Below are 24,783 nucleotides of genomic sequence, written 5' to 3'. Positions count from 1 at the left end.
TGTTAAATTGGAGAAACTCCCCCAAGGGATGGGCATACTGGCTAAACCAAAAGAAACCACAGGGGAGGGAAGTGTAGCCCAGCTTTCTCCCTGCTTTCCCTGATTTCTCCCTACTCCCAACCAAATAAAATCTCCTTTAAGTTTCATACAACTCTTATAAGTATGCACATACACTCACCTATAATTTACATTATGTCTACTTGCAAAATGCCTTAATAGAATTTTCTTGTTTGTCTAATATGCTAATTATTTCTCTGCTTTGTATTTGTGGTGCTGGTTTAACCCTTTGGAGAACAGGGATTATGTTTAACTCATCTTTTTTTTTTTTTTTTTAATCATCTTTCCTTCACAATTTTGTGGTAAAGAGTAGATATTCTTATTGAATGCAACTAAGCCAGAAATGTAAAATAAAAAGTAATAAAAACAGAGCATGCAATAGAAAGCCAGGGCGTGTTAGCTTTGCCAGTGTGAGAAGGCGTAGTCTGAAGGCTGAACACTTAGCTTGGGGTCAAGACTTGGCTTTTGCTTCTAGCTCTACCAATCATCCCGTATGAAAATTTGAGCCAATCATATGGCTTCTCAGTTTCCCTCCCTGTAAGCCAGGATAACAATCACTTTCTTACTTTTCTTACAAAGTAGCTGAGAGAGTAAGCATGATAATATCACTATTTGACATCACGTTTCACTTATGACAGCTAAAAATGACATCAATATTATCAACATCATCATTTTACAATCTGCAAACCACTGAACAGAAGTTCAATCTGAGTTCCCCAGAGATAATTATTTTACCTTATACCAGGACATACAAGAAAGGATATAGCAGGAAAAAACAAAGATTCCAAGAATTACATCTAGTTAAAATGTATATCAGTAATCAGTCTCCTAATACAATTCCCCAGATAATGCTAGCTATAGGGACAAGAAAAATAATTGGCATTGTTTAATTTTTGACATGCTACCTAATGAACAGCTAAACCATTTTCGTAGAAGGCAAAATTACAGTGCTGCTGCTGGTGCAGCTACTGTATCTAAAGTTAATTGGATTTTCTATTATGATGAGGCTTGTTTTTCAGAATTTAATCTCGATTGCTCTGAGTTGATAGTGAGACAAGAGATACATAGGGCATGTGGAGTGAATCACGGGTTGGGGAGGAACCTCATTATGTCATAGAATCCTCAGGTATATTGGGGTGTCACAATGTGCAAGCAGGAACTAGGATTTGTGTAGAGTATATGTCTTCTAAACATGAAGATTTTCAGGAGGGAAAACTGACTGCTTGTTATTGTGGCCTCTCTCTTTCTCTTTCCTCCTTCCCCTTCTCCCTCCCTCTCTCTCTCCTTCTTTTTCTCTCTCTTCTTTCATCCCCTTTCTCTCTCATTCTCTCTCCCCTAGGCAGAGTGATGTATTTTCATTCCATTAGGATGTTGAGTGTTATCTGTGCAGACTGCAACAAAACAGCCATACCAACTTCTTTTCAAGTTCAAGGAATTGCTCTACAAATTACTTAATTTAGCATGAGTTTCTCTGCTCTGGTGTTTTGAAATATGAAGAGAGTTTTCAAAGTAAGAGAACCAATTTGAAAAAGGCTCTAGCAGTTAGTAATGGGCCAGGACACAACAGAGCTTTCCCCGTTGTGAAATGAAAACAACAGTGAACATGGGTGTGGTCATATGTAATCAGGGCTGTACACCTGGGCCTCAATGGCCAGAAAGCGAGTCCCTGGGCAGGGTTTGGATGAGAAGATAGTCTCAGGGCACTCAGAGATCTGGAGGGGTTCAGAAAGGCCACTTGGCCTAGCCTCCCATAAGGGAAGCAGCTTTAGTTTAGAATTTTGACATTTTCTATGATAAAAAAGCTATTCATTAAGTCACTGTGTCTATTCACATGTATTAAGGGCATTAATTCATTAAGAGCAAACATTTAAAATACATCATATTTTGTTAGCCTTTTTGTGGTATTTCTTTATTTTTTTTAAGTTAAGAAGAGTCTTTAAAAAAAAGTGACCATGGGCCTCTTTAGACTTCTGGAGGCCCTGACTACACATGGAGCTTGCTGGAGGGGGTGACTCAGTGAGGAGTGCCTGTATACCTGCTCCTTACAGATGTGGGAGGAAGCTGAGGGAGAGAAACTAGTAGGGCAGCTGGTGAGAGCCACAGACTTAGGCAGGCTCCAAACTCTTTCAAAAGCACTTCCCCAAATATCTGCCCTTTAATGGCCCTGAACCAAAAATATAGCCTCTGTTTATATCAGTTTTTATGTTAAACCTACTCAAATATTTGTTCTAATGAAAGAATACAAAAACATTGCCTGGCACTTAAATTACTTAAAACAATTGAATAACAATGGATAAAACTGCAAACTTAAATGGAAGTGGGCTCCAGAAACTGCAAATTGCAGTTCAATCACAATTCCCCATTACAAAGTATATCTTAACCATGCAATAGCAACAAACTTACATGTAGATAGCACTTTACAGTTTACAAAGCAGGCACATGTATTTTATCTCAAGTTTCCTCAATAGAACAATACATATCATCTACAGTGACACATTTGGGCTTTGCTTTAAGGGGAAAACTGGTCTTAGTAATATGTTTGGAGAGTCATAATTTCATACTACAGATGAAAATATGAAGGTAGAGACAAGACTTTAAATCCTGTGGAATCTAGAAAAAAATTGACTTTACAGATGTCAAGGTGTATTTTGGCACTATGTAGGTACATGTCTAATTTACCCAACAATTTGCCAAGGGTTACCTGCATTACCATTGCATGCTATAAGTCAAACTGAAAGCAGGGAAGGCAGGTGAAGCTCTGCCTTCCCCACTCATCTCCTGGAAGGGTAGGGTAATGATGTGCCACACCTCATTTCCTGTTATCCCAACTTGAGGGACCCTGGCCTATCACAACTGCAAACCCCAAACTTCTCTCTATTGATAATATACTACTAGAAAAATGTCTACTGTCCCCTTACAATCTAGTAAATTAAAATATATTCCCTGTCCCTTTAGCATTGCATTTTTGGAAGGCTTCTCACTTCAAATTTGGAAAATAACAAGGAAATGTCAACAGTCTTTAAAAAGTCTCCAAAAGTACTTCCTGTAGCATTAGCCTCTCTTAAGAATCTTCTACTTGTTCTCTGCACTTTTAGAGGCATGCCCAGCAATAAGAATGTAATGATTGCATTTTAACACTTCATTCATTTTGCTTTCTAAAAGAAGATTAAATGAAGAACATTAAGCCCCTCCACATGCTAAGAATTCTGAGGAGTAACTTCAGGATGGAAGCGTATATGATCCTGCTCTTTTTCCCTAGGTATCCAGATGTTGAACTTGGACTAAGTCTCTTTCAGATGTAGTTTGGATATCTGTCCCCACTAAATTTCATGTTGAAATGTAGTCCCCAGTGTTGGAGGCACAGCCTAATGGGAGGTGTTTGGATTGTGGGGGGCAGATCCCTCATGAATGGCTTGGGCTATCCCCTTGGTGATGAGTGAGGTGTTGCTCTGAGTTCACATGAGATCTGGTTATTTACAAGTGTGTGGCATCTTCACCACCCACCCCCTCCCCCTACTCTCTTTTGCTCCTGTTTTTGCTATGTGAGATGCCTGCTTCGCCTTTGCCTTCCATCATGAGTCAAAGCTCCCTGAGACCTCCCCAGAAGTCAAGCAGATGCCCATGCCATGCTTTCTGTAAAACCTACAGGACTGTGAGCCAATCAAACCTCTTTCTTTTTAAATTACCTGGTCTCAGATATTTCTTTTCTGGTTTTTGTTGTTGTTGAGACTGAGTCTTGCTCTGTCTCCCAAGCTGGAGTGCAGTGATCTAGGCTCACTGCAACCTCTGCCTCTGAGGTTCAAGAGATTCTCCTGCCTCAGCCTCCTGAGTAGTGGGGGATTACAGGTGCACACCACCACACCCGGCTAATTTTTGTATTTTTAGTAGAGATGGGGTTTTGCCATGTTGACCAGGCTGGTCCCAAACTCCTGACCTCAAGTGATCTGCCTACCTCGGCCTCCAAAGTGCTGGGATTCCAGGCATGAGCCATCATGCCCAGCTACAAATATTTCTTTATAGCAATGCAAAAACAGCCTCACACACTCCCATACACAGTTGCTTCTTGAGTTTTTCTCACTCCTCTCTTCATCTGTGATCCCACTGTTGTCTGAACCACTCGCATACCCGCTCTGGTCCTAGATTGCCTTTCTCAGTCTCAGTTCTGCTCCTAGGTCATCAGGCTCTTTCTCAAATCTTGTCCAAATGGCACTTAATAACCTCTTCCAGAAAACCTTTTAACTAATAAAGGAGGAGAGGGTTATTTTGTTCAAACCACATCCTTTAAAAAATACAGATCTATCACTGTTCTACTTTGTTTTAGTGTAATGGAAATATTTTTGCAGGGGCATAATTTTCATTTTTTCACTAATAAACGTTTCTTTAAATTCCACTGCTTGGTCTTTCTGAAACCAACATCTTTTCCCAGTTTTCCCAATGGAATCTTAATCTTCTCGGTTAAATTCAACTTCGTATTCAAACGTCTAAATGATCACCATATCATTATAGGCAACACGTAATGATTCATTATCAGTATGTATCAAACATAATTCTTAATGTGTAATTATGAGTACCTCATACCTTGTATATGCTTCATCTAGTAGTCTTATCCATTCCTGAACCAATCTTATTTAAAAGAAAGACATGGACAAGCAAGGTCCAAAACCAAAGTCTTCTTAAGAGTTTCCCACTCAACACAACCCCACTGGGATGAACAAGCTTGGAAGGGAATTCTAAGTGGTTCCAGAGCAAGAGCTCAAGCGAACAATCAGAAAATAGTTTGGTAGAGAGATATGTTTTAAAAAAATACTTGGGTTACAAACTTAATTGATGTAGCAGGAATATTTCATTACCTTAACCAGCCAACATTAAGTGAGTATCTAGGGATGAAGATTAAAATGGTGTAGTTCCAGCCATGAAAGATATCACATTTTAGCCAAAAACCTGACATTGGAAACAGAAATCTAGAGTCTTCTAAGACATTTCAGAAAACTATTGTTCTTCCTATTTTTCATGGAAAGAAACCACTGTATCTTAGCAAGAATAAGGGACTGTGCTAGGGTTACAAGACATGGCAGCAAGTTGATCAGGATTCACACAGAAAAACTGGAGATGAAAGGGACATGGTTTTCAAAGCACTTGAGACAGAGGAATTAGTCACAGACTTCCTCTTAACCATAGGAGTCCTTATAGGTTTTCACTAATATTTTTAATACATAAAGTTGCATTTTAGTCAAACAGCTGGAACATAATAATATCTTCTTGATTAGATAAAAAGGTTTCTTCCTGAAAATTATTACAAAAGGAGCCTAACACAGTCCCTAATTATCAAGGTAGTGAAAAAGTGTAGTAAATACTAGGTGTGGTGGTGGTGGTGTGTGTGTACATGAGCGTGAGATAAGTCAGTATTCATTTATTCTGAGCATATCTCCATCCTTCTTGTTCCTGTATCACATGTCATATGAACTCAGACTCTTGGTCCAAACAAGCCCTGACAAGGCAACTAAACATAAAGGAAGCACTCTGTAACAGGTGCAACGAGAAAAGCACCATTTTTTTCCTGAGCACACCTTGCTACTCCCTGGAGCAATTCATAGTCCTTAGTGAGGTTCTTTGCTTTCCTAGGAGATTTTTCTAAACTGTAGTCTTATGTATCAAAAACCAATAGCCTAGTGCGTGTTCTAGAATTAGGAGTTTAAGTACATCAGCATTAAGCTTTGCCCTTAATGTACTAAATTAAATAGCTTATAAATTTAGAATGGTATTTCCTTGCCTTTCTTTTTCAGTTCAAACTCTAGAGCACAGTTAGCATTCACTTAGTATTTATGAGTGATAATCCTCACCAGTATGTGGCAAAGATTTGAATGTGATATTATGCAAACAAGAGTCACATTTCATGCATACAGCATATACACTGCCTGCTGAAATCATGTCTTGACAGGGGGATATATTTAGAGAAAATCCCTAGTACTCATTATCTTCAGCATGCCTCACCATTCATTTATTGACTGACTTATTCATTCAAATATTTATCGAGCTCCTACCCTATTCCAGATACTCTTTTTGCCTACACAACAACTTTCCCCTTCTTCCATGTGGCACAGCCCAAATTTAGCTGTAACATCAACTCTTGCCACACATGACTTGGCTAAAATCCAATTGATTTAAACCAATCTTGATCTTATTCTCTTTGCAAGGGGTTGATTTCATGAGACGTACAAATCTCAGCACTGGCCAATGAAAACTGAGAGGAAGTCTGGTGGGGGGCTTCTGGGAAAGGTACTTTGCTCTTAAAAAGATTTGTATAAGGAAGGAACCGTCTGCGATGGTTAGTTTTATGTGTCAAGTTGGCTAGTCTATAGTATCCGGTGGTTCAGTTAAACACTAATCTAGGTCTGACTGTGAAGGTATTTTATAGATGTGCTTACCATCTACAAGCACTTGACTTTAAGTAGAGAAGGTTATCTTTGATAATCTGGGTGGGCTTCATCCAATCGGTCTGAATGGCTTTAAGAGCAAAAATGAGGCCTCCCTGAGGAATGAGAAACTGCCTCAAGACTGCAGCATCAGCTCCTGCCTGAGAGTTTCCAGCCTGCCAACTCACATGGGATTTTGGACTTGCCAGCTCCCCAAATCACCTAAGCCAATTACTTGAAATGATACATATGTCCCTCTAGTTCTGTTTCTCAGAGAACCCTAACTGTTACACTGTCTTTTTTCAGTCTCTAGAAATTGAGATGAAAGAGTATAAACATGGGAAGAACGTGGGTGTTTGACAACCTGATTGAGTTGCTGAGTTAATCAACTCTAGACTCCCGTATTTGGGGCTTCTTGTGATGAGAGAACAAATCCCTTCATTCTTTAAGCCTTTATAAGTTGGGTCTTCTGTTACTTGAAGCTGAAAGCAACCACACTAACACAGAAACCATCAGAAAACAATGAGTATCATACATAATAGAATCACAATTAGCCAACCACAGAGAGTTTAAAATAAGGACATGATGGTCTTTGGTTCATTTTCTTTCAGATAATGAAGAACTATCACTGGCTAGAAGGTCAGACTAAGTGGGTGCATTTAAGAGTCCAGAAATTAATTATCATCTCTATATTTATAGGACATAAAAGTAGAAAAAGAAGTGCAGTAAAAATATATTTTCCTATGGTGATAGACTGTTTCATTCTATGGAAGGAAATCTTGAAAACAGTATTCATATTCAGAAAATAATGAAGCTGTGCTTAATGCATTTGGAAATTATTCAATAATTATCTTGTTCTTTATTTTACAATTTTGAGGCCTTACCAAGAAAGGATCATCTGCATGATTTCTCATTTTAATGGCTCATAACTGGCTATTTTAGTTCTATTCCACACTCGGGGTTACAGTTAGAGTAAAATTACAAGCAGCTGTGATTCCTGCCCCAAGAAGATGTGTAGGTGTGTGCAAAATGCTTAATGTCTTCTGAACTGAACAGGTGCTGCATGGGCAGTGTATGCTGGAATGAAATAAATTCACTCTCAGGCTGAAACTATGTAATCTAGTTGAAACTATGTAATCTAGTTGCTAAGATATGGTGTTGTGAGTGCACACATATGAAATGGCGTGTATGATGGAAACACTGAAATACTCTTAAAAAGTGAAGCCTACAGTTCACTGTTGCATCATCTTCACAAGTTAATCATTTCTAGAAAATTTCACTTACTTTGAATAACAACTACACAGAAGTGCAAAACAGTAGGTGGGAGCCTGTGAGGAATGACAGACGGCAATTTGCGGGGTTCTCTTTCCTGGACCCACTCAGTACGTTTGAGGAATGTTGCAACTGCATACAATTTTAAAAACTTGTTTGAACTTTTGTTGGGTTTGGTTTTAAGTGGAAAGTAGAATTCCCCACTTTAAAAGAAAGTTTTTTGTTTGTTGTTTTTTAGGAATGCAAACTACATTTTACAACAAACATTTAAACTGCACTCATTTTTCCTTTATGTCCAGTAATAAGATGGTGGCCATTGACATTTATGGAGCACTTATCATGTACTCAGTGTGTTGGAGCTGGGGATACAAAGATGGAGAAAAGTGCAGTGATTTCCAGTGTAACAGGATATTGTAAAAAACAAAAAACTCTTCCTTATAAGGTGATGTTCTACATTATTTGGGTAAACAAATGCATAAGGAAAGGTAACATTGTAGCCAACATCTCGTTTCTCTACTGATTTGGTTATTAACATCCAGAAGCAAAGGAAGGTCTTAGAGCTCCTATTGAACTATGTCAGATGATGAGTCCTAGCAAAAGTATAAACTCTGTGGCTCCCGCAGCCTCCAGGAAACACAAGCCACTTGAGAAGATGATCAAATGCCTTCTTTCCTCAAGGGTTAATCTGAACTTACTCTTAACATCCTTCCCATGATAACTTGGTTAAGCTGAGCATAATATATGAAACCAGACTCCTTCAGATAACTTATTAACCTATCTAGAAATTAAATATCTACTTCTGGTTTCTCAAAATGCAGCCCAGTGACCATGTGTAGGAGACTCTTGGGATGCCCAGTGCATTGTTGCTTTCCATTTCTCCAGGTCTACAAAATCAGTTTTCTGGGGAAGGGCCCAGAATGTTCATTTCTCACAAGCTCTCCTGGTTGATTTTGCATTCACTGAAGTTGATGAATAGATAACCACTGCTATTGGGTCCGATAGTATCTTTTCTTCCCAACTCATTGACCCCAGAGGCTGACCTATAAGGAGGCATCCACTAGTATCCCCCGCTCTCTGGCTTCTGGTTGGCTCTGTGGCCAGTGGACTTCTCAGTGGCGAATTGCAGGAAAGGAGGAGGGTAAGCGAGGTATTTGTTTCCTGGGCTTCCTCTTTACTGTTTTGCTTGCAGATGCCTTCTACATCTCATAGGATTTTCTCTTTTCCAATTCCCACAGTGACTCAGGCCTCTTGTCCCTTTGGGCCCAGATGTGATAACATCTCCTCTGATGTTACTCTCCCTGGAGCATTGCCCTATTCTCCTAACCCTGCCTGCACTTTATAAACAGTCTCTCTGTAAATAAACTCTCTTCCAATCTAATATGAGTCTGCCATTTGCTTTCTATAGAAATTTTGACTGAAACAGATATGGTTAGTAATATTTTGTAACTATGTAATATTTCATGGCTTGTACATTTCTTCTATATTTATTTTTTGATTTTTTACAACATAAACAGGTTTAAGTAGGTTTTTTTAAAAAATCGACATTTTATGAATAAGAAAACTGAGACCAAGAGAAGTTAAATAAAAGGTCACCCAGCTGGCCAGTGGGAGAAGCAGAGAGCAAGCCTGGTTTAATGCCTTCATTTAGAACTCTTTTCACTTCATCAAGCTGTCAATCCCCTTCCTTCCCCACCACAAGTTATATAAACTGATACCATTACATGATACAAGTACAACTGAAATTATATTTTTTTATTAACATAAACACTGAAAGAATCCATGTATTTGTTTCATTTGAGGCTAAGACCCCTCTGAGGAGTAGGAGAGAAAGGCTCTCACAGGCGAGCTTCTTGGCAGTGGTGCACATGACCTTATGCATCTGCCTCTTCCACAACCTGGTCTCTGAGGATCCTTCCATCCAACAGTGGCTTAACCACTCACTCCTTTGGCTCCCTCTGTTAGGAGGCAGCCTCTACCATAGAATCCCTAATACTTTCGTCTGTATCTGTAGCTCTTCCTTCAGATTTGCAGCTCCCTAAATGCAGGGTTCTATTTTGTTTTTTCCATTTGCTACCGTATCTCCAATTTGTAGCCTAATTCTGGGTGCACAGCAGAAGCTCAATAAGTATTTGTTAACTGAATAAAAGAGCATCTATATGTCTAGTGCCTCCATATACCACTACATTATAAAATCGTGGGGCTAGGCACAGTGGTTCATACTTGTAATCCCAGAAGTTTGGGAGACTGAGGCAAGCAGATCACTTGAGCCCAGGAGTTCCAGATCAGCCTGGGCAACACAGGGAGACACTGACTCTACCAAACATTTAAAAAAATTAGCTGCCGGGCACGGTGGCTCATGCCTGTAATCCCAGCACTTTGGGAGGCTGAGGCAGGCAGATCACGAGGTCAGGAGATCGAGACCACAGTGAGACCCTGTCTCTACTAAAAATACAAAAAATTAGCCGGGCGTGGTGGTGGGCGCCTGTAGTCCCAGCTACTCAGGAGGCCAAGACAGGAGAATGGTACGAACCCGGGAGGCGGAGCTTGCAGTGAGCCAAGATCACGCCACTGCACTCCAGCCTGTGTGACAGAGTAAGACTCCATCTCAAAAAAAAAAAAAAAAAAAAAAAATTAGCCAGGCATAGTAGTGTACACCTGTGGTCCCAGCTACTCAGGAGGCTGAGGTGGGAGGGTCAACTGAGCCATCCCAAGTGAGGTTGAGCCTACAGTAAGTTGTGCTTGTGCTGCTGCACTCCAGCCTGGGCAACAGAGTGAGACCCTGTCTCAAAGATAAATAAATAAAATAAAATATCGTGGAGTCACTTCCTGCTTCTCAGTCTTTCTTATCCTCTATTCTAGCCAGTTGCCAATTTCTGTTTATTCTACTTTTGAAATCTCTGTTAGATATGTTTATTCCTTCTCATTCTTACTGTCACTACCCTAATTCAGGGTCTCAATGCTGTTTCCTTGGAGTCAGTTGTAAATGTTTTGTAAAGTAACTTCTCCTTTTTGTCTACACCCATGCCAGAGGGGTCTTGCTGGAGTTCAGCTCCAGTCATCTTACTCATCACAAGCTTTTAAGGGCTACAAAGCAACAATTAAGACACCTTAGCATATCATTCAATGCCAAGAACCTTGCTACGCATTTATTTCCCCAAACATCCTTTTATATCCTCTTCATTTGAGCCCCCCGGAACTCCATTCTGTCTGTCTTCTAGTTTCTTCCTACCGCCATGTCTTTGCTGGTACTGTCATAACATCTGAAATACCTGTCTTTCTCTGGTCTATTTGTGTACACGGCTATGGTATGAAGCTACTTCTTCCATGAACTATTTCCCAATTGTGCTCTTGCTCATCTTTTTTTGGAAGTAATTTTTTTCTGGGTTTGAATTCTCATGGTACCTTATCTATATCATTTTAGTAGTATTTAATACCATCTGTGTATTAGGATTATTTATGCTACCCCTCTGTGTCTTAACCTCTCAAACAAGACAGTAAGATACTTGAGTTCAAGATGCATATTTAATTATCTTTGTGTCCTTCTTATTAATACATATGGTGCTTCATATTTAGGACATATCAATAAATATTTGCTAAATTAATATGTGTAATTGCATAAATAAAGCATGGATAAGAAATGGGGCATCTGTATCAATGAAAGGCTAGTGAATGAGGTGATCCTGAAGCATGAATATAAATCAGAGGGATACATCACTGTAGCAAAGACATAGAGGTAAAAGAAAGTGCTTATATCACTCGACCCCCAGGGAGGGTGTATTAGGGTTTTCTAGAGGGATAGAACTAATAAGATATATATGAATGAGAGTTTCTTAAGTAGTATTAACTTACACCATCATAAGGTCCCACAATAGGCTGTCTGCAAGCTGAGGAGCAAGGAAGCCAGTCCAAGTCCCAAAGCTGAAGAACTTGGAGCCTGATATTCAAGGGCAAGAAGCATCTAGCACGAGAGAAATATGCAGACTGAGAGGCTAAGCCAGTCTAGTCTTTTCACGTTTTTCTGCCTGCTTTATATTCCTGCCACACTGGCAACTGATTAGATGGTGCCCACCCAGATTAAGGGTGGGTCTGCCTTTCCCAGCCCACTGACTCAAATGTTAATTAATCTCCTTTGGCAACACCCTCACAGACACACCCAGGATCAATACTTTGCATCCTTCAATCCAATCAAGTTGACACTCAGTATTAACCATCAAAGAGGGCTTGCTTGCCTGAGTAAAAGATGAGAACTAGGAAAATTAGACATCCGGGGAGAAGACCAGGAAGTTCATGAGGAGAAGTGAGTTGGACTGGAGGGTGATGGGCAGATATTAAATGTATTTCTTATGACACAAAATGGCAGACATCTTTGAAATGGACAGAAGATAAACTGGAAGTAAAGGAATGTTGAAGATAATGATTACACAGTACTGTAATCAAGACCCAAATAACTTGATGTGGCAACAACAACAACAAAATGGCTGAACTTGGGGACCAACAGTGAGTCAATGTGTGTGGGTGTTGATGGGATGTGGAAAGAGGAATCAAACGCAGGCAGAGGTACATCAGGGATAACTACACTGACCGTGAGGGAAAGGCTCTGAGACTCCAGATGCTCTTGGATTGTTAGTATCAGAAATGTTCAGTAGCAGCATTGACTTTGGGGATGGAGATTGCCTCAGAACTGGAGAGGGGTCAGGGCGGATGCTCAGTTCTGTGAAAGAGGTGACGGCACTCATGGACTTCAGAGGCCTCCTCTAGATGTGACAGGCATTGGATATCCATTTCAGATGGGAAATTCTGATACTCCAAGTAGTTTGTCTATGTTATTCTGACAATTCTGTCTGGGTCACAGAAGAATTCCCTTCCTACTGCAATTAAACAGTGAATATCTGATTCCACACCTAAGAGTAATTCAACATGGAGAATGAGGCATTGGGAACTCCTGGATTTTTTTTTCTAGGCTTTTAAATGCGTTAGTGAACAAGTCTAATTGCTCAATTTCCCTGCCAGAATCTTATCACTGGTTAAATGAATTCAGTAGTATTCACTTCAAAGCAATATTGTGAAGCTTAATTAATGAATGTCTTATTTATAAATTCTTACAAAGAATTGTTTTACTTCAAACCTTCAGGATAAAACCAAATTGAACCCGAGTCTTTTTGTGTCAATCGCTTTTCAAAGAAACAGTCTCTCTTTCTCCCTCTGGAGAAATCAGCATAAACAGGGCTGGAATTTATCTAAACAAAAGAATGGGGCATTTTTATCATTTTACCATAAAATGGAATTTTTCTTGGAAAGGAGGTGCTTTTGTATTCAATGTTCAATTTAGACTTGACTTTACCTTCTCCCACTGCCTGTCACTTATCGAGTCTAGGGAACACTTAGATTTAAGTGGTGAGCAGAGTTTATCCAGGGAGACAGAATCAGGGCAAAAAATCTGTTCCCTTTGCTGTCTGTGGCCTGTAACTATAGCTACATGGTCAAATATTGTTTTTTCATATCTACCTCTCTTGGGGTATGTGGGTAAATGCCAAAGAACAAAATAGTTGGAATAGTTTTGAGAAATTTCTCCACGTTTTTAAAACCCATTCATTGTATGGGAGAGATGACAAATCTATGTAGAAATCCTGTTTGGGCCTCACACAAAAATAACCCCACAGTTCTCTGTGGTATTTGGCCATCTCCTGTTTTTTTTGTTTCAGGGTGACACAAGGTTAGATAAACCACAAGCACCATTCTACTGGAGTCAAGGTTACAGTAAAGAAAGAAAGGGTTGGTGAATGTCAGGGTCAGTGGTTGTGGAAAACAGTGGTGGTGAGCTATAAAAATGGGAGCTTGGTTTTGGCAAAATTGTGAAGCAGGTAAAGATTGCCTGCGATATTCCCTCCCTTTTCCTCTCCCTACACACCTCCACTTCTCCTCTCTACCCAAAGCCCATTCTTCACATGGCTATCTGGGTCTCTGTGCACTTAAGTCTCAATGGAAACTAAAGTTCCATTGCTAAAGTACTGGCTGATGCTTGAGAGATGTGTGGAGGGTGCCGGTGGCTTAGGTCTATGCAGAGATGCCTGTGGGCCCCCTTACATAGATAAACAGGAGGGGAAATAGCTTTGGCCCAGTTAGGGTGGGGTTGGATGTAGGTGGAGTTTCTTGCTGGGAATAGGGAAGGAGGACTTAGAAACTCAAATGCTAAAATTTTAGACCTATGCAAGCTAGTAGTAAAAGAGCTGTCTCTGAACCCTTTAAAGCACAAGATATAGAGTATTGCCTGACAGCACAGAACAATAGATTACTACAACTAGTAGAAAAGAATCACTTAGTTGGGACAATCAATGGCCCTTGTACCCCGCCCTAGGGCACTACATTTAATTTTCAGAATTAAACCAAACATTTTCAGAGATTCGGAATCACCTTGATATTTTTCATGTCTAGTTTCCAGCTGGAATGATATTTCAAAGTGCCAGAATTCTCATAAGACAACTACATTTTACAAATATCCAACCAATTCTGCAGAAGAGAAAGGTCTGGATGACAGTTATTAACTGTCCTGATAAACTTCATGAAAGTATCCACAATTTTGACTTCTTGTCCTGATGGAATTATAACTCCTTTTGATTTTCCATCTCTGGAATGTTTTGAAAGAATAATAGAGTGAGAAATGCTTTAAACTTATACAATTTACATCCCATAAACTTATTCTGTATAAAACTTATTGGCCCATTTTGGAAAGAAAAACTTTGTTTTTTTTTTTTTTTGTTTTTTTTGTTTTTTGTTTTTTTTTTTTGGTAGTGGCTATAAATAGCTGTATCATTATAACACTGTGAAGAATCATAGACTGAGAAAAGCTGAAAAGAAAACAAGAAAAAAAAATTCCTGTTTTTATCTTATAGGGCAAATAAATATTGGATTTCTCACAAGAGGCTTATAAAGTATTTTATAAGCAATAAATCCTTAATCTCTTAAGGAGGCAGCATGCTATGTTGGAATAGGAATCAGAGAGCAGTTGGTCCTCTAACTCACTCTGTAATATTGGGTAAATGTGGCAGGCACTCTTGATTGTCTACCCAAAAGCCATTCTTCTAGGCTAATAGCTCCCCTCATTAGTCAGCTCTCCTACAGCTTGACAAATTCTCACCCCAGGGATGGAATCATGATTGGTCCAAGCTAGTCAAAGGACACTGATCTCCTTTGTCAGTGAATGGGTTAGTGGTGATCATGTGATCCAATCTGGCCAATGAGATGAGAGGGGAAGACAGCTGGGGCCTCTCTTTAAAAAACTTCTTTGCACTGTAAAAAGATCCCAGCACTTTAGGAGGCTGAGGGAGGATCACTTGAGCTCAGGAGTTCCAGACTATACTAGGCAACATGGCGAAACCTCGTCTCTACAAAAAAATACAAAAATTAGCCAGGCATGGTAGCATGCACCTGTAGTCCCAGCTACTCATGAGGCTGAAGTGGGAGGATTGCTTGAGCCCAGGAGGTGGAGGCTATGGTGAGCTGTGATCATCTCACTGCACTCTAGCCTGGGGTACCAAGTAAAACCCTGTCTAAAAAAAAAACAACAAAAAAAAAAAGGAAAAGAAACATGAAAGACATCAACTATCAACTAAGTGATCCAACATAGCATCACCAAAAAAGGGGCAAATTGACATTCAGAGTCTCCTGATGTGTTGCCATGTAAACTACGTAATTGGTGATTATAACAAGCCACCAATTCTTGACAAAATGTGTAACTAGAGTTTGTTCATGAGGAAGCAGTCAAATCCAGGTTGTGTGACACTTTATTAGAAAACTGGTCTGGACTCTCCAAGAATATTAGTCTCTTAAAAGACATATAAAGAAAAGATAGAGCAACTATTCTGATTATAGGATATCAAAGGTGCTTAATCTTGATTGCATCTTGGATCAAAGGAAGGAAAAACTGCTTCGAAAGATATTGTTGAGATAAATGAAGAAATTTAAATATGGACTATATTTTAGATAAAGCTTTTAAAAATAAGTTTGTGGCATATATAACAATATACTGATTATATAGAAAATCTTGGGAGAGTTAAACTGGAGAATCTCGTGGTAAACTATCACAAGGTCTGCAACTTGTTTTCAAATGATTTTGTAGCAGGACGAGCTGCAGACAAAACTCCTCAGACACTGAGTTAAAGAAGGAAGGGGTTTATTTGGCCGGGGGCATCGGCAAGACTCCTGTCTCAAGAGCTGAGCTCCCCAAGTGAACAATTCCTGTCCCTTTTAAGGGCTCACAACTCTAAGGGGGTGCATGTGAGAGGGTCGTGATTGATTGAGCAAGCAGGGGGTACGTGACTGAGGGCTGCATGCACCGGTAATTAGATCAGAACAAAACAGGATAGGGATTTTCACAGTGCATTTCTATACAATGTCTGTAATCTATAGATAACATAACCAATTAGGTCAGGGGTCGATCTTTAACTACCAGGCCCAGGGTGCGGTGCCGGGCTGTCTGTCTGTGGATTTCATTTCTGCCTTTTAGTTTTTACTTCTTCTTTCTTTGGAGGCAGAAATTGGGTGTAAGGTGATATGAGGGGTGGTCTCCTCCCTTAATTTAATATTGGGGAGGGGAGAGAAAGCAAATAGCAAAAGGTCAATCTAGTGGTCCACAGACCAGTAGCAACATCACCTAGGAACTTGTTTAAAATGCAGACCCTCAGGTCCCATCACAAAAGTAATGAATCAGACTTTAAATTTTAGCAAAATTTCCAGATGATTCCTGTGCACATTAAATCTTCTGGAGGGCACGTGGTGTGGACAAACAGCTATCTGATCTCAATACACAGACAAATGCATGAACTTTGTCTGTGGACAGAAAGAGGAAAATGAAGTAGACAAGCAGAGAGAAACAGAGAGGAGAAATTACAGGGCTCTAGACAAAAGTATTCCAGTTGCTATTGCTGCATAGTAGTGTAAAGCAGCATCAATCAGTTATAATTATCTCTCATAGTTCTGGAGTCAGCCAGGTGGTTCTCCTTGGGAATCTCTCATGTAGCTGCTATTGGACGGTAGCATTGGAGTCATCTCAATGGCTTCCTTACCAGGTTCTGGGTACCTTCCTTGTCAGGTTCTGGGGCTGGAACAACTAAGATTCCTTGGGTGTCTCTGTTTTCATATGGCCAGTCCAAGTAGTCTCTGCAGCAGGACAGCTTCAGGACAGCCGGACTTCTTATATGGATGCTCAAGGTTCCAAAAGGTCAAATTTTAAGACAGTGAGCCAGATGGAAGCCATATCACCTTTTACAATATAGCTTTGGAAGTGTCCTACCACTCTCCATCAAGACCCTGTTACCTCTTGAGGCATTTACAAAGGCCCACATAGTTTCAAGAGAAGGGGACATAGATTCTAGCTCTCGGTGTGGGAATGTCAAGGTTCAGGAAGAGTATGTAGGATGTAAAATATTGTTGCAGCCAATTTGGGAAAATACAATCAACCACAGAAAAGAACCTCAATTCTGGATCATCAAAGGACATTGTCCAATTGTACTTACCTTATATTTCATTAGATACCTTATATATTTCTATAAAATCCACTTTTCATTTTGTGTATGTGTGCTAGATAGGGGGGTTTCTATAATTAACAATCAAAACAGCCTTGACTAATGGGTATAAGTAATGATATTAGACATTCTTCTACTTGGCATCTGTCTTCAAAAAGAATCCATTTCAATCCTTATCTTATTCTAATAGGTCATGATTAGATTACTGGGAAGCACACACAATCTCTGATGGATACCTAGAAATATAGTAAGTCCAGTGTGTCTACCTGGTTGGTAGGACCCTTGCTATAGCAAGACAGCTAGCACGTCTGGCTAGGCTCTAAGTCGCATACTCAGTAGCAAGCACCTTTATTGATTCTGTAGCTAACAAACTGCTGTTGCAAATCTCTTGAGCAGTGCTTTTCTTGGTGTGGCTTTTCTTGGCTCAGGAATTTCGTGCATCTGAATGTCATGGGGGAGATTATTAAGATGCAGATTCCTAAACTCTATTCATACACAATCTTTAGTGTATGAAGCCCAGGAATCTGCATTTTAAAAGCTTCCTTTGTGAAGCTCTTCCTTACATTTGTGTTCTCAAACTTTAATGTAAATCTGGGATGGGGCACGTGGTCCTGCATTTTTAAGGTGCTCCCCAGTGATGTTGCTGGTCAGTGCGTCACACTTTAGTAGCAAGACCTTAAACAAGACCTCAAAAACTGTGGTGCCTGGACCAGCAGCATCAGCATCTCCTGGAAACTTGTTAGAAATGTAGATGCTTAGGCTCTACTGCACACCTACTGATATGGTTTTTCTGTGTCCCCACTCAAATCTCATCTTGAATTATAGCTCCCATAATTCCCATGTGCCATGGGAGGGACCTGTGGGAGGTAATTGAATCATGGGGGTGGTTTTTCCCATGTTGTTCTCGTGATAGTGAATAAGTCTCATGAGATCTGACAGTTTTATAAAGGGGAGTTCCCCTGCACATGCCCTCTTGCATGATACCATGTAATAAATTTCCTTTGTAAATTACCTGGTTTCAGTATGTCTTTATTAGCAGCATGAGAATGGGCTAATACATCTAGTGAATCAGAAACTCTGGGGGTGTGGCTAGCAATCTATGTTTTCACAAACCCTCTAGCTGATTCTGATGCTCACTAAAATATAAGAACCACTGCCCTAAGGAACATCCCATTGATGGAGAGCAGAGGTTCTCAGGCACAATTTATTATCAGAATCACCTGGAGTGAGAGTGAGCCTTCTATAGGTTTCTATTCATCCTCAGGAGATGCTAATTCTGTAGGTCTGGGCTGGGCCCTGGTGATTCTGAAATTAGCCAGGCTAGACAACCACTGGTTTAGTGATTAGCAGGGCAGTAATGCAGAGGCAAGGCTGATGCAGTGTGATGGAGGATGCCGGGAAGGAAGAAGAGGAGGGATCAAAAAGAAATTCACAGTTACTTAAGTGATTACTATGTAACAAGCCCTGAGCTGAGTTGTTATTGTTTTTAAAGACAGGGTTTCACTATGTTGCTTAGGTTGGCCTTGAACTCCTGGGCTCAAGAGATCCTCCTGCCTCAGCCTCCCAAGTAGCTGGGACTATAGGTGGGCGCCACTGTGCCCAGCTCTGGACTGGAGGTTTTATACAATGACATTTAATTCTTCTCCTCTAGGTGTTTTTTTCTTATCAAGCTGCCCTACATGGCAAGTATTAGTATCTTCATTTGATACATCAAACACTAAAGATAAAATATGGCAAATAATTTTTCTAAAGTCATACAGCTAGTAATGGAACCAAAAATTAAAACCGGATTTTTGTTACTTTGAATCTCTTTCCACTTTACTCTGTAATCAAAAAAGAGCTTCATAAGGTGGTTGAAAGGAAGTCTGGAGACTATGATGAGGGGCTGAGGGAGGCCACCACAGGCAGTGCAGCATTGAATTAATGGTATACACACCAGTTTCCCCACCTAGACAGTGGTTTTCTGGAAAGAGAGATCTATGTGGTCATTTATTCACTCAACAAACATTTATTGAAAATCTATAATACACTAAATGCTCTTCTCAGTGCTTGGGATACAGTAGTGAGAAAAATGTCCAGGTGGGTTATGAGGTTATGATCTTATTTATCTTTGTTTGTCAGTACCTACTGAAGCAGATGGCACCCCATGGATGCTATATGATTACTGCCTTATGCATTAACTATGGATGGATAATCTAGAGTTAACTGTAGAATTAGCCACAGCTAAGCTACTGAGCCAGTATGTTAACCAGTATCTAATTACATAAAGCTCTAATTTTTCTTCCTACTCTGTTTTATGGGGGGGAGGTGCATATTGATGATAATTAATAGCATAACCAGAAGACCAAGAAATGAAATTTCTTATTTAGCAGCCATCAGTAAAATGTTCTAGGAAGAAAGTTGTAAGTTCAACTGAATTGTAAATGAGTCTTGGAAATCAACTAAAATGTCATTGATTTTTCTTACCGGTTCTAGCTGTGGGACTAATAAAGAGATTGCTGACCATCTTTCATGTGTTTCTTTCAAATATACTTTCCTGAAATGTTTTTTTTTCAGTAAGCCTTTAATTGCCTCTAAAGTGAAATTAGACACAGTAGTCAAGAACTTTTAAAATAAAGATATAGTGAGAGGAGTCCTGAAGAAAATAAACATTTAATATATTGAATTTTTAAAATAACCTGTGAAAGATTTGCCTTACTAATGTTATGAATGGAGTGCATAAAGAATACTGCTGGAGGCTGGGCGCAGTGGCTCAAGCCTGTAATCCCAGCACTTTGGGAGGCCGAGACGGGCGGATCACGAGGTCAGGAGATCGAGACCATCCTGGCTAACAAGGTGAAACCCCGTCTCTACTAAAAAAATACAAAAAACTAGCCGCGCGAGGTGGCGGGCGCCTGTAGTCCCAGCTACTCAGGAGGCTGAGGCAGGAGAATGGCGGGAACCCGGGAGGCGGAGCTTGCAGTGAGCTGAGATCCGGCCACAGCACTCCAGCCTGGGCGACAGAACGAGACTCCGTCTCAAAAAAAAAAAAAAAAAAATACTGCTGGAGACAGTATTCTTCTCATTTGGAGACACTTCTCATTTGGAAAAGATACTGTTATACCATTGATATTTCAAGTTTTTGAATCTCACTCCATACCTTCTATCTCTTTCCCTGAGGAAAGTCTTGGAAGAGAAATAGTAGTGCTATTGTTTAGGCTTAAGATGATTAAGAGGTAAACTAGTAGCCATCTAAGAATCCTTGCGGCATTTGTTCTCACTTGATGTTTACTAACCATTCTCCATGTTAAGTGGGCTATTTACAAAAACTTGAACTTGCAAAGTGTACCTCCAGGTGGGAGATGGAGGAGAAGGAATGACATTTATGGTTATTTGATATATATTATTCCCTTTTTATAGGGAACAAATCACCATAATAAGTAATGTTTTCAAGGTCACACAGCTAATACGCATCAGCATAGGATTGCCTAACTATAACATGAAGTCATTCCACAATATCTGAAGGAAGAATTCTTGAGAAAGGGAATATGTTATGTTTGAAGGAGAGACATAAGAGGTTATGGTAGTTTCTATTATTCAAAACTAGAATAGATTCTAATATATCTGGAGTAATCCTTATGCTCCAATATTTCATTCCCCTCTCCCAGTGAAAATGAGGGAAATGACACAGATCAGACATGGGCATTGTTTTCTTTGATATTTGGGACTGTAGAATGCAGAGTTTGCTTTCCTGACTTTCCTTCTGTGACCCCTCTGTGCTGTTCATATACTTCCTATAAACATGTTCCTCCCCCGAAACTGTAGCTTCCTGAAAGCAGGATGGAGCTTTCTTTATCCCTGCTTCTCTAGCTATTGGGAGAAGGAATCAATAGTTTGTTTTACAGCAGCACTTTGATCTTTATTTCTTTCTTTTGTCTTGTTCTGTCACTCAGGGTGGAGTACAGTGGCACAATCAAAGCTCACTGCAGCCTTGAACTACTGGGCTCAAGGGATCCTCCCACCTTGGCATCCCTAGTAGCCGAGACTACAGGCACATGTAACCACACCTGGCTATACTTTGATTATTAACAAGTTCAATCTTCTGGAAGCACACTGGCAATTTATCCAACAAAACTGATTGACTACCTGGTATGTGCCACTGGAGGAAGCATGCTGGCACAGGAGACAAAATGTCAGTGAGAAACAGTACTGTCCCGGGGCTCTCTTGCTGTGGAGCTCCAGGGGCAGCAATTACACACCATATTCCGCATGCTTGGAGCTGTGCCAAGCAACCTGTGTGGCCGTGAGTGTGGGCCCTGATGTACCCCTTACCTCAAATAGCCACAAATTATATGATTTTATGCACCAAAAATAAATAAATGTGCTGTGTCTATGCATGTGACTTGAAGGATGAGCATATGTTTAACATTACCCTGTCCCATCTTTAGATTCAGGGCCATCTGATTTTACAGACTGCAGTGGAAAATTTAATGAAGCATAGGGGTAGCACAGAAGGATGTGTTCTTTCAAATAATCACATTCAACCTCCTCAACCAGAGCACTGTCCTTTCAGAAACGATAGCTTTGTAGTAATAGTCTGAACTTGTAGCTGTATTTATGCACAGTTTTCCTTCCTTCTCCGTGCTGTTCTAGAATGGAGAGCAGGGACAGACCCCACACCCTCAGTGATGGGAGCCGAATGCCAGAGACCTGTGCGCCTACTCTTTCCTCCCTTTTTTCCTTTTTGTTTGCTGCTTCCCCCAATAATCTTTCACCATTTGTCTAAACAACATCGTAGGAGGTTTCTAGTGGATCCATATACTGCACTTTCAAAACAACATTTTATCTCCCTGACTCACAGGCAGAGAGGGAAAAAAACACACCAAAACAAACCCCTACACATTCAAAATAATCTGCAAGGAAAGCCTGCATTGAAAATCACATTGCCATATAATTATCCTGTTTACAATCTCTCATACGTCTTTTCTCAAAGAAAAATGCAGATTTGGAAACAAAGCAGGAAGAAGATGCCAGAAAAGCCTGGCAAGGCTCTGACCACTGCCTGCTTAGGAATGGCCGCAGAGGGGGAGAAATCTGTTTGCAATTAGGACGACCCAGACCAGGTCCGATTACATCTGCACGCAGCCACGCTGAAGAGATTTCCAGAGTGAACTTATCATGTGGGCCTAAGTGGATAAAAGGCAACTTAGGCTGGAGCTATTACAAGAAAATAAATGGGGCCTCCCACCTTCCACTCTCGAGCTGCCCTTTTTGGGCTCACTCTTACCTCTTGAATGAAGAGGTACAAAATCACCATGATTTGGGGCCCTCTTACGTTATAGTTTACAAGATTTTCATGCATTTTTCAGCAATGGACCAAAAAAAGGGGAAATAAAACGAGTGTTGTGAAGTGGTTTCCATGCTGACTGTGATTTTCAGAATGACCAGTGGATGTTAAAGAGATCACAGCAAGACCCTGAAGCAGCCAGGGTTTATCCCACCTCCCTGCTTCCAGGGACAGTACTCACACTTTGCTTCCAGGCTCTTAACGCTCCCACCATTGACTCTCTCCAATAATCCCTGGCAGGACAATGAGCTTAACCCACTCTCAAAGACAAAGCAAGGAGTTCTCGGTAAAGAATTAAAGAAATTAAGGTTTCTCCCCCTTGTCACAATGTTCTAACACAAAAATGTTCCATCAGGCTAGCTGCCACTCCCTTGTTTAAAGAACAAAAGCAAAACAAAACTTTGAGCTCCTTGTGGTGTCCTGATTTTCCCACTGGGTTTTGGTTTCATTATGCAAGTGCTTTTTGTCCCATGCAGATCAGTTCTATGTTCTTCCTAGACAGAAGAGGTGATCTGACTGCCATTCAGAAGTTTACCCACTCCACCCGTGTCCCTGGTCATTCTTCTGCTCACAGACTTTTCAAATGAGTCTGTATTATTGCTTGTTAAGCCTTTTAAATCAATTCCAACAAGTTATAATAATACTATGTTGTATGGCATCTTTACTTAAAAGACCTTCTAAAGGCCTTTTAAGAGGTATTAATAATTTCCTCCACACGCACACATACCACCCATCCTGCTGCCACCACCACTGTCTACACAAAAATGAAAAAGTTAAGATAGCAATTTTTAAAGAGTCAACATTTCTATAATACTCTACCTCTCATTGCCAATTTATCAGAACTGATTCTTTACTGAACAGAGCCTATATTATGGCTATATTGTGTTTCTACAAACAAACATTAAAAAAAAAATCAGAAGTTTTTTTTTTTGTAAATGGTGTTTGTCATAGAGTGCCCATGTATTAATACAGAACCCAAACGGGGATATTTTAGAGTAAGGAAGTACTATTTACAATTATTGTGGGGCAACAGTCATCAACTGGCTCTGACTTTATTCTTAAGTGACGTGTCTGAATTTATGGATCTATGATCAACAGGGATCTCTGGGTTGCAAAACTCCATTTTTGCACAGCCCTGCCTTCCTCCTCCATTCCCTGACAGGGGTTATCCAGTGCTGTTGCCCACCCCTGCAAGGTGCCCATGATGAGGAGGGGCCCTGGGGACAGAGCCTCTGTAATTATTTGGAGTACCCTCATGTTTTCCATGTTTGCCTGAAGGAGGTGTCCTGGACAGTATGAAAAAACCATTGTGAGGGTGCTGTTTGGGAGCCCTGCTACATCAACACCAGAAAAAAAGACATTTACAACCAGGTGGGCAACAAAAGCTCTTTGTAAGCCATGTTTGGCCCTTTCTGGAGCCTCTTCCAGAAGTCTACCTTGGATAGGATGCCTATGTTTAGATGTGGACTAATCCTGGCTGGCTGGCTTCCCAATTAGTTATGTGAGGCCCTTAACTTCTGATGATCTACTCTTAGGAAGTCAGGCCTGCCAGGGCACTGCCTGCTCTGCTGGCCAGTGGGCTCAGAGGCCCTGGCCCTGCTTCTCCCAGGACAACTAGTTCCCATCCTCCTTTTTATTTGACTTGTCAATGCAAATACTTTCCCTGTACAGCCAAACATGTGATAATTTCTCTCTCAAAATGGTTTTTAAACATAATTATCTTCGAGATTAGTTTCATTCCCATACAAATTCAGTATTCCATCAGTGTTAATTTTGCTGAAATTCAGATTAAAATTTTTCTGGAAGTTATGATTTAAATACTGGAGGGTTAAAAATTGGCTTCCCTGGACATAGGATCATTTGGGGTCAATCTCTTCTCCCTCCCTGGATCAAAAGTATCTTTTTATTTCAAGACTGTGTGCCCACCATTTAGCCCCATTTCATGTTTTCTCAGTGAAATGGTCTTCGAGACCTTATGTCTTGATTTTGATAGACACATTTTGCTGATGGAGTAAGAATTCTCAGTTATCTAGCTGAAGGACAGGGGATTAGCGTGCCCTTCTATCTTTCTTGAGTACTGTTATAGCAATGCCAGTAATAAATGAAGAATGCTGCCTCTAACTGCCTCTTGCTGACAATTTTCAGGGACTGATTAAATATTTGCATGATGTGGCTATAGTTCTGAATAATGGCT

At 40.3% G+C, this 24,783-nt stretch overlaps 1 long non-coding RNA gene across 1 annotated transcript in view; it reads right to left on the bottom strand.

Annotated features, from left to right (window-relative positions):
• Positions 1-24,134, bottom strand: part of LOC105493166 (uncharacterized) — an 88,122-nt gene extending 63,988 nt beyond the window's left edge. Inside the window, exon 1 of the long non-coding RNA XR_011609809.1 lies at positions 22,771-24,134. This is a non-coding gene — a long non-coding RNA (uncharacterized lncRNA). The remainder of the gene's footprint in view (positions 1-22,770) is intronic.
• Positions 24,135-24,783: the final 649 nt, after the last annotated feature.

The sequence above is a fragment of the Macaca nemestrina genome, chromosome 11, assembly GCF_043159975.1.
Source record: "Macaca nemestrina isolate mMacNem1 chromosome 11, mMacNem.hap1, whole genome shotgun sequence".
NCBI lineage: Eukaryota > Metazoa > Chordata > Mammalia > Primates > Cercopithecidae > Macaca > Macaca nemestrina.
The sequence above is the reverse complement of the archived record's forward strand: the minus strand, read 5'-3'. Positions and strand labels throughout refer to the sequence as shown.